The following is an 8,791-nucleotide window of genomic DNA, read 5'->3' on the forward strand; positions in this document are numbered from 1 at the left end:
TTCACTATCTCTTCGCTGAACTAGTGCACCTATACATCTGATAAGTGTATTAGGTGTGTTGGGGACACAAGAGACTTCTTGCTTTGTGGTTGCAGGGTTGCATGAGAGGGATATCTTTGACCTCTTCCTCCCTGAGTTCGATAAACCTTGGGTGATCCACTTAAGGGAAAACTTGCTGCTGTTCTACAAACCTCTGCTCTTGGAGTCCCAACACTGTCTACAGGAAAAGGAGTGTGCATAGACATCAAGCACTTTTCTGGCGCCGTTGCCGGGGAGGAAAGGTAAAAGGTACTCACACTCCGGATCTCGGCTACTAAGCTATTTTCCGGCGCCGTTGTAAGTACTCGAAGCTATTTCCTTTAGATCCTGCAATTGCATCTTTTTGTTTCTTGTTTTACACTAGTTAGGCATAATGGAAAGCAACATGGAGCTTCTTATTCTATTTCCTGAGTTAAGACATGGATGGTTTGATGCGAAAATTAAAAAACCCATGGAACATATTAGTATGAACACTTTGAACACCATTGTTGCTAATGATATGGAAAATTCTAAGATTGGGGAAGCTCGCTTCGATGAGCATGATCTTTTTAGTCCCCCAAGCATTGAGGAGAAAATTTACTTTGATGATACTTTGCCTCCTATTTATGATGATTATAATGATAGTGGTCTTTTGGTGCTGCCTATTATGGAGGATAAATTTGATTATGATTACAATATACCTCCTATATTTGATGATGAGAATAATAATAATAGCTACTTTGTTGAATTCGCTCCCACTATTGCTAATAAAATTGATTATGCTTATGTGGAGAGTAATAATTTTATGCATGAGACTCATGATAAAAATGCTTTATGTGATAGTTATATTGTTGAGTTTGCTCATGATGCTACTGGACATTATTATGAGAGAGGAAAATGTGGTGGTAGAAATTTTCATGTTACTAAAACACCTCTCTATATGCTTAAAATTTTGAAGTTGAGCTTGTCTAGTTTTCCTATGCCTATTGCATTATGCCTACATAACTTGTTTATTTACAAGATTCCTATGCATAGGAAGCATGTTAGGCTTAAATTTTTTTTTAATTTGCTTTTTGATGCTCTCTTTTGCTTCAAATACTATTTCTTGCGAGTGCATCATTTAAACTGCGGAGCCCATCTTAATGGCTATAAAGAAAGCACTTCTTGGGAGATAACCCATGTGTTTATTTTACTACAGTAATTTTGTTTTATATTTGTGTCTTGGAAGTTGTTACTACTGTAGAAACCTCTCCTTATCTTAATTTTGTTGCATTGTTGTGCCAAGTAAAGTCTTTGATAGTAAGGTTCATACTAGATTTGGACTACTGCGCAGAAACAGATTTCTGTCTGTCACGAATTTGGGCAGGGTTCTCTGTAGGTAACTCAGAAAAATCTGCCAATTTACGTGCGTGATCCTCAGATATGTACGCAACTTTCATTCAATTTGAGCATTTTCATTTGAGCAAGTCTGGTGCCTCTTAGAAATTCGTCTTTACGGACTGTTCTGTTTTGATAGATTCTGCCTTTTATTTCGCATTGCCTCTTTTGCTGTGTTGGATGGATTTCTTTGTTCCATTAACTTTCAGTAGCTTTGTGCAATGTCCAGAAGTGTTAAGAATGATTATGTCACCTCTGAACATGTGAATTTTTGATTATGCACTAACCCTCTAATGAGTTTGTTTCGAGTTTGGTGTGGAGAAAGTTTTCAAGGATCAAGAGAGGAGGATGATACAATATGATCAAGGAGATTGAAAGCTCTAAGCTTGGTTGCCCCGGTGGTTCATCCATGCATATTTCAAGAAGACTAAAGCATCTAAGCTTGGGGATGCCCAAGGCATCCCCTTCTTCATCGACAACATTATCAGGTTCCTCTAGTGAAACTATATTTTTATTCCATCACATCTTGTGTACTTTGCTTGGAGCGTCTGTTTGTTTTTGTTTTGTTTGAATAAAGTTGGATCCTAGCATTCATTGTGTGGGAGAGAGACACGCTCCGCTGTTTCATATGGACAAATATGTCCTTAGGCTTTACTCATAATGTTCATGGCGAAGGTTGAAACTGCTTCGTTAATTGTTATATGGTTGGAAACGGGAAGTGCTACATGTGGTAATTGGTATAATGTCTTGAACAATGTGATACTTGGCAATTGTTGTGCTCATGATTAAGCTCTTGCATCATATACTTTGCACCTATTAGTGAAGAAATACATAGAGCTTGCTAAAATTTGGTTTGCATGATTGGTCTCTCTAAAGTCTAGATATTTTCTAGTAAGGGTTTGTGCAACAAGGATGACAGTGTAGAGTCTTATAATGCTTGCAATATGTTTTTATGTGAGTTTTGCTGTACCGGTTCATACTTGTGTTTGCTTCAAATAACCTTGATAGCCTAAGCCTTGTATTGAGAGGGATTACTTCTCGTGCATCCAAATCCTTGAGCCAATAACTATGCCATTTGCGTCCACCATACCTACCTACTACATGGTATTTCTCTGCCATTCCAAAGTAAATTGCTTGAGTGCTATCTTAAAACACTTCAAAAGTTATTACCTCATATTTGTGTCAATGTTTTATAGCTCATGAGGAAGTATGTGGTGTTTATCTTTCAATCTTGTTGGGCAACTTTAACCAATGGACTAGTGGCTTCATCCGCTTATCCAATAATTTTGCAAAAAGAGCTGGCAATGGGATTCCCAGTCCCAAATTAACTAACCTTCATAATTTTACAAGAATAGACACTCCTCCATGGTATGTGATTGTTGGACGGCACCCGAGGATTCGGTTAGCCATGGCTTGAGAAAGCAAAGGTGGGGAGGAGTGTCATCTAAATAAAACTAAAATAAAAAGGCCCTCCTTCATGTTATGAGTTTGTTGGCAGGCACCCGAGGATTCGGTTAGCCATGGTTTGTGAAAGTAGAGGTTGGAAGGAGTGCCACCCAAAAATAAAAATGTTTCATGGGAGCCGCTCTTCGAGAGTTTGTCTGGCAATGGGGTTAGAGTGCCCATTACCATTCATTGACAACAACAAACACCTCTCAAAATTTTACTTTTATGCTCTCTTTTTGTTTTAAAAATCAAAGCTCTAGCACAAATATAGCAATCAATGCTTCCCTCTACGAAGGGCCTTTCTTCTACTTTTATGTTGAGTCAGTTCACCTATTTCTCTCCCATCTCAAGAAACAAACACTTGTGTGAACTGTGCATTGATTCCTACATACTTGCATATTGCACTTATTATATTACTTTATGTTGACAATATCCATGAGATATACATGTTACAAGTTGAAAGCAACCGCTGAAACTTAATCTTCCTTTGTGTTGCTTCAATACCTTTACTTTGAAATTATTGCTTTATGAGTTAACTCTTATGCAAGACTTATTGATGCTTGTCTCGAAAGTACTATTCATGAAAAGTCTTTGCTATATGATTCATTTGTTTACTCATGTCATTTGCATTGCTTTGAATCGCTGCATTCATCTCATATGCTTTACAATAGTATGATTAAGATCATGTTGGTAGCATGTCACTTCAGAAATTATCTTTGTTATCGTTTACCTACTCGAGGACGAGTAGGAACTAAGCTTGGGGATGCTGATACGTCTCCGACGTATCGATAATTTCTTATGTTCCATGCTTGTTTTATGACAATACCTACATGTTTTGTTCACACTTTATATCATTTTTATGCGTTTTACGGAACTAACCTATTGATGAGATGCCGAAGTGCCAGTTCCTCTTTTCTGCTGTTTTTGGTTTCAGAAATCCTAGTAAGGAAATATTCTCGGAATTGGACGAAATCAACGCCCAGAGTCTTAGAATTGGACGAAGCTTCCAGAACACCCGAGAGTTGCCAGTGGGGGGCCACAGGCCCACCAGACAGTAGGCTGGCGCGGCCAGAGGGGGGCCACACCCCCCTATTGTGTCGTCGCCTCGTCAGCCCTCCGACTCCGCCTCTTCGCCTATATAAAGGTCCCTGACCTAAAACATCGATACGAAAAAGCCACGGTACGAGAAACCTTCCAGAGCCGCCGCCATCGCGAAGCCAAGATCTGGGGGACAGGAGTCTCTGTTCCGGCACGCCGCCGGGATGGGGAAGTGCCCCCGGAAGGTTTCTCCATCGACACCGCTGCCATCTCCACCGCCATCTTCATCACCGCTGCTGTCTCCCATGAGGAGGGAGTAGTTCTCCATCGAGGCTAAGGGCTGTACCGGTAGCTATGTGGTTAATCTCTCTCCCTATGTACTTCAATACAATAGTCTCATGAGCTGCCTTACATGATTGAGATTCATATGATGATGCTTGTAATCTAGATGTCGTTATGCTAGTCAAGTGAATTTTACTTATGTGATCTCCGGAGACTCCTTGTCCCACGTGTGTAAAGGTGACAGTGTGTGCACCGTGTGGGTCTCTTAGGCTATATTTCACAGAATACTTATTCACTGTTATGGATAGCATAGTGAAGTGCTTATTTATATATCTTTATGATTGCAATGTGCTTTGTATCACTATTTATCTATGTGCTACTCTAGTGATGTTATTAAAGTAGTCTATTCCTCCTGCACGGTGTAATGGTGACAGTGTGTGCATCGTGTAGTACTTGGCGTAGGTTATGATTGTAATCTCTTGTAGATTATGAAGTTAATTATTGCTATGATAGTATTGATGTGATCTATGCCTCCTTCATAGTGTGATGGTGACAGTGTGCATGCTATGTTAGTACTTGGTGTAGTTGTGTTGATCTATCATGCACTCTAAGGTTATTTAAACATGAATATCGAATATTGTGGAGCTTGTTAACTCCGGCATTGAGGGTTCGTGTAATCCTACACAATTAGTGGTGTTCATCATCCAACAAGAGAGTGTAGAGTATAGCATTTATCTATTCTGTTATGTGATCAACGTTGAGAGTGTCCACTAGTGAAAGTATAATCCCTAGGCCTTGTTCCCAAATACTGCAATCATCGCTTGTTTACTGTTTTACTGCATCTGTACTGCCTGCAATATTACCACCATCAACCACACACCAGTTGTAGCAGCAAGCTATTTTCTGGTGCCGTTACTACTGCTCATATACATTCATACCACCTGTATTTCACTATCTCTTCGCCGAACTACTGCACCTATACATCTGACAAGTGTATTAGGTGTGTTGGGGACACAAGAGACTTCTTGCTTTGTGGTTGCAGGGTTGCATGAGAGGGATATCTTTGACCTCTTCCTCCCTGAGTTCGATAAACCTTGGGTGAACCACTTAAGGGAAAACTTGCTGCTGTTTTACAAACCTCTGCTCTTGGAGGCCCAACACTGTCTACAGGAAAAGGAGTGTGCGTAGACATCATAGCACTTCCCCAAATATCATCTCCCTCTCATTAGAAAACCACTCAAAGAAACTAAACAAGTATACACAAGTATCCAGCAACCATAATATGCAAAGAATGAGTGATGCCGGTATACCCCCCCCCCCCCAAGCTTAGGCTTTTGGCCTAAGTGGAGTTCAATCCCATGGTGCCCATGAAGTAGCACCTCCGTAGTACGAAGACGGATCATATTCCGGGTATGTGCTAGAAGAAGCACCTGGATACGTGATGGTGTAGTCGTAGGAGGGCTCGGCGTCCTCGGAGTCATGCTGCTGGTGGAAGCCTTGTATCTTCAGTTTCTCCTCCACCTCCTCCTTAGAGCGCGACCATGGTTTCCTGTCAATACTGAACAAGTCTGGCTGGGGCAAAGGGATTTCCTTCTCATCCCCGTCAGCAAACAACATTCTATAGACCAAATTATCTGAAGTAGAATCAGCGGTAACAAATTGATGGCTCTTCATAGCAGCAATATCAAGCTTTATAGGAGTTAATGGCACATCATTAGAGTCAAGAGGAAGTTCTAAATGTGCTAAAATGCGCAATGCAATAGTTCCTCCAAAAATAGGCCCCTTGTTAGACAAACGGCGAGCAATAAGAGAACCAAGATGATAAGGTGTCTCTCCAGTAAGTGCAGCAATTAAGAAAGCAAGATGGTAGCTAGAAATATTGCAGGTGTTCTCCCTACAAAGAATGCTAGTAGCAATGTAATAGGCAAAATACTTAATGGCGGGGAGTTGGATGTTTCTTATCTTGCCACGCTGAATGGAGCGGCAATCATCATTGGTGATCTCTCGATAGAGCTCCAACAAGACCCTGGGGTTGTCCTCAATCTTCCTTGTTGTACCTGCAGGGGCAATACCCAATGCAACACAAAATTCTTCCAATTTCATAGTAATAGGATTACCATAGATCTTGAATGTAACTGTCGGGCCATAGTGCTTGTTGTTGAACTTGAAGCTCTCAACAAAGATCTTGGTGAGCATGTAGTATTGCTCCCTTTCATCTCCCATATAGGCGGTTAAGCCCGCCTTATTAACGAGGGTCAAGAAATCATCCAGCAACCCTGCATTACTCAAAAAGTCATAACATGGGAAAGATGAAGCGTTAGGGACTCCATTGTCTTCTTCGGGCTCGAAGCTTGGCGCGATGACATCCTCATTGTAGGATCGCCTGAATCGGGTGGCGGTCCTAGAGGGCCTTCCGGTGCTGGTTGCCTCTCTCTCAAACACTTCTCCAAAGTTGAAATTATCCATCTTCCTTTTCTGAAATTTTTCAACAAACATTATAAAATTTGATTTGGTGACATATAATTGAGGGGAACTACCATAGGAACTTGCTAGAGTACTAATCATGCATCAAAACTAGTTTATACAACTTAGAACAAGCATGCAAGCTCACTAAACATGTTACCTACAGCAGCAAAATATTCAAGATATACTCAACCAAACAAAATTCTACTTGGATAATCGGAGGAGTCACATACCGGAGAGCAAATGTGCCAAATTTCAGACAGAAATCTAGGCTGAGCAAAGAGATCGAGAAATCTTGAGCTCTTGAGCAGAAACACGAGTGAGAGAAAGCTGGTGTTGATTTTTTCGGGAGAGAGAAGAGTGTGGGAGGAAGAGATGTTAAAGTGGGGCAAGGGGGAGCCCACACACCAGGGTGGCGCGCCCCCCTTCCAGGCGCGCCGGCCTGTGGGGTGCCACCCTGGGGTGCCCCACTGGTCATCCCCAAGTGCTCCCGGGTGCATTTTCGAAAAATAGGACCAACGGTATAATTTTTGTTAATTTTTGAAAACTTTGAAAAATGCACATGTCTGGGTATTAAGTTTATTATTACTGGCCAGGAAATTTTTTGAAATCTCTAATTAGCTAAGGAACTTTGCAAAACAAAAATGCTACAGCAAGTAGAACAAGTGGAGGAAGAAAGAAATGTTGTTTACCTCCTCTATGCATATAAAAAGTATTTGTTAACAAGGTTGATCAAGTCTTGCCACCAAATAAATTTTACATAGCATAAGAAGAAATAAACCTCAAATCAATCATGTTACCTTGAATTGTATTGATATGGATCCAATCGTAAGATTTTGATATCCTTCTTTAGGCTCATATATAGGACAATCAATAGTTCCAACTTTGATAGTTCTCACATTAGAAATAGTATTAACTCCACATACTTTATCAATCCTCTTATGGAAATAGACGGTATGCTCCTTATCATCAACATTGAAAGTAACTTTTCCTTTATTGCAATCAATAACAGCCCCTGCGGTGTTAAGAAAAGGTCTCCCAAGAATAATAGACATATTATCATCTTCAGGCATTTCCAACACAACAAAATCAGTTAATATCAAGCAGTTATTAGTAACTTGAACAGGAACATCCTCACATATACCAACAGGAATAGCAGTAGATTTATCAGCCATTTGCAAAGATATATCAGTAGGTATCAACTTATCTAAATAAAGTCTCTTATAAAGAGAAAAAGGCATAACACTAACACCGGCTCCCAAATCACATAGAGCAGTTCTAACATAATTATTCTTAATAGAACAAGGAATAGTAGGTATACCTAGGTCGCCCAACTTCTTTGGAACTTTGCCATTGAAAGAGTAATTAGCAAGCATAGTGGAAATCTCCTCATTAGGGATTTTCCTTTTGTTAGTGACAATATCTTTCATGTACTTTGAATAAGGAGGCAATTTAATAGCATCAGTCAAAGGGATTTGCAAGAATAAAGGTTTCATCCAATCACAAAATTTATTATAGTGTTCTTCTTCCTTTGATTTTAGTTTCTTAGCAGGAAAAGGCATTTGCTTTTGAACCCAAGGTTCCCTTTCATTACCATGTTTCTTAGCAATAAAATCTTCTTTAGTATACTTTTTATTTTTAGCATGCTTTTCAGGTTCATCTTCAACCTCTTCTTTGTCAGAAACATCATTTTTATCATTATCATTATCATTATCATTATCATGTTCATTACCACTTTCAGTTTCCGCATCGGAAATAGAAATACTATTAGGATCATTAACAGGTTCAGAGGATTCTACAACATTTTTATGTTTCTTCTTCTTTTTCTTAGAAGGAGCACTAGTTTCAATTCGTTGAGAATCTTGTTCAACTCTTTTGGGATGCCCTTCAGGATATAGAGGATCCTGGGTAGAGACACCGCCTCTAGTTGTTACTTCATAAGCATGTTTCTCTTTAGAATTATTTTTTAACAGGTCATTTTGCACTTTAGTGAGTTGATCAATTTGAGTTTGAACCATTTGAAAATGTTTAACAAGCATCTTAACATCATTGGAGGTTCTCTCCACAATATCATGCAAATTGCTAATAGCTTGAGAATTTTCCATTAGATGATTCTCTACTCTCATATTAAAATTTTCTTGCTTAACAATATAATTATCAAACTCAT

Source organism: Lolium perenne, chromosome 7 (genome assembly GCF_019359855.2).
Source record: "Lolium perenne isolate Kyuss_39 chromosome 7, Kyuss_2.0, whole genome shotgun sequence".
NCBI lineage: Eukaryota > Viridiplantae > Streptophyta > Magnoliopsida > Poales > Poaceae > Lolium > Lolium perenne.